Below are 2,719 nucleotides of genomic sequence, written 5' to 3' on the forward strand. Positions count from 1 at the left end.
AAGATGTATCCCACCTCATGCCCAAGAGGAGTCCAAGATGAGATGTAGAAAATGGAAGAATTCTCCAACCAAGGAAGTTGCCACACATGCATTCAAATCATTGTGTAAATGGCTTGAAAATGATCATGCAATCGAAGGCAACATCAACTTTATTCAGACATGCCTTATGTGGTGGTACTCAAGAGCTTACCATTGGGGAGAATACATTTTGAAACTGAGTGACTTGAACATTTTAACATTGTTAATCCATTAAAATTTTGCATCACTGCTTTCTCCTTACCAGGAGTTGATTTCTTATTCTTGTGTAGGAGATGAAGGCTGAAGAACATTACCGTGTTCCTAGGACTAGCCTTTCTGAATCAATCCATGGTAGTTGGTTGAGCACAAACAATGGTGTCAAGTATGTGTCATTGTATGATGGATGCATCACGGACATGACTGTAGCAATCTTGCAAAGTAGTAAACAAGGATCCTACATGAGGGGCAAACATATTGGTGAAGGTTTGATAGTGCAAAACTGAGAAGAAGAGAATCTATGTACAGTAAACAATCCTATTAGAAAAGAAATTTCATTGACCCTACAAATGATGTGGCTACAGAACTTGGAGTGGCACATGAAGGTGGGATTAACCTTGGAGATATTAGAACAATGCTGAAGAAAAGACCAAAGTCCATGTCCTTTGCAGTCCATAAAGATGACTCCCATGGACTTGAGTATCAAACAGTTAGCACACTAGCGCCAAGAAGAAGACATTGAGGTTCAGAAGTAATTGACAATAACAATCTTGATGGTTGTGAACAAGGTGTGGTAGAGGTGCAAATACATCAGACAAAGTGGGCGATTTGACGTACGCAGGCAGGGAGTCAAGTCTCCTGCCAAGGGTATTTGCATCAAAGGGGGGGGAAGTGTAACAAGTTAATTGACTCAAAGGGCAGAAGAGGAGCTTTGGGAGTCCCTGTACCTTCATTTTTTGGGAGGGTTAGAACATCGATAGGTGTAAAGTAACAAATGATCTGGTTCTATGGGGATAGTAGGGACCACTCTTGGAATCCAACAACAACAATTGAGGCATTGCAAGAACCAGTGCTAGCAAAGTGGAAGGTTGCTGAAGGAGCTAATATCATCTTGGAAGCGTTGCATATTCTTATAGAAGGAGGATTTATTGTGGAAGAACCACTTCAAAAAGCATCAATGAAATCTAGGCAGGGCCATAAAAAACGTTTGGAAAATCAAGCGAGACCTAAATTTTGAGAGGTCCAGAGAGTTGTCTTTAGAAAAAAAATAACTAAAGATATGTAGGCAAGGATGGGCTATGGAATGTGAGGTGATTCATGTGAATGAGGTGGAGCCTAAGGAGCATGTGCAGTTTATTGTTGGTACAACTGGGTCTCGCATGAGGGGGCTTCAATGTATAGTGACCATATCTGTTTTTCCATCTTGCACTTGCAAAGACTTCCTATTTAGATCTAGAAGATTGGATCGTTACATTCCTTAAGCACATTTACTACATACTATTGTAGTAGTAGTTGGGTCTAGGTGCTAAAAATCACAAAGAGGTCCACCAAACATCAATGACAAAACAAGAGCTTTACAATGCACTTTCAAGAATCCCATGATGTGGACATAAGTACCTGCTGCTGTAGCATTCTATAGATAGAAAATATTTTGTGCCGAGGCACTGCTCCACTACATTGTGGTTTTGTGTACTATTGGTGGTCATGACATGTCTGCATGGGTCTTTCACTGTAGTTCTGCATTGCCATTTTGTGGCTATATGGTGCATCTCAAATTGTCACTACATAAATGGTGCAATTGAATTAGTGTCTACATGGTGTAATTTTTGACAGTTTTGTCATTTTATAATATAGCTCAGTTTGGTAAATGTGTTTTAAACATATGACAATGAAAGATTCCCTGACGTTTTTAAGTGCTCGTTCTTTGATATTTTTGTTATCTTGTAATATTTTGGTGTTTGGTACATGTGTTTTAAACATGTTGTGATGAGAGATTCACTTGGATTGAATAATCAAATACTAAATACACATATTCCTTGGAATAATATTGGTGACATGATGTAATACATTTAAGTCCAAGAACCATGTCTAACATGCCGCTCACCGCTCGAGGATTTCTACTCGAAAAATAGAAACCCCCCACAAAACTATTAGGTACCTCTTAGTGGTTGAAGGGAAGGGGTGATGATGTCCTTTCAAGTGTTCTACAAGTGGTAAGAATGGTCTTGTATTAAGAGGTGATGATATCTCAAGAGTTCTACAAATAGTAATAATGGTTTTGTATTAGGAGGTTATGATATCTCAAGTGTTCTACAAAACTATTAGGTACCTCTTAGTGGTTGAAGGGAAGGGGTGGGAAGTATGGGAAAAATCTCTAGGAACTACACAATGGTTGCAAGAACAATTTTGAATGTCATAAATGAAACTTGGGTTTTTCAACATATGGGTAAACTATTTTTAAACATTCACTTCTTTCATGGTTGATAACACTTTTAATAAGAAGAACCATTTTGAATGTCATAAGTGTTGATGCAATCCCATGCTATGAAGTCTACAGACAGTTTGTTCTTCCCGCATATGGGTGAAGTGATGTTTACATCAATAAGTTCAACATATCAAGCAATGCATTTGATTTTGATTATTGAAGAAGTTGTGATAATCAGACCCATTTCAGATGCAAAAGAATTGTTGTATCAGTAATGGA

The sequence above is a fragment of the Dipteris shenzhenensis genome, chromosome 13 (assembly GCF_047967505.1).
Source record: "Dipteris shenzhenensis isolate YYH24624 ecotype China chromosome 13, Dip_SZ_1.0, whole genome shotgun sequence".
In the NCBI taxonomy this organism is placed as follows: Eukaryota; Viridiplantae; Streptophyta; class Polypodiopsida; order Gleicheniales; family Dipteridaceae; genus Dipteris; species Dipteris shenzhenensis.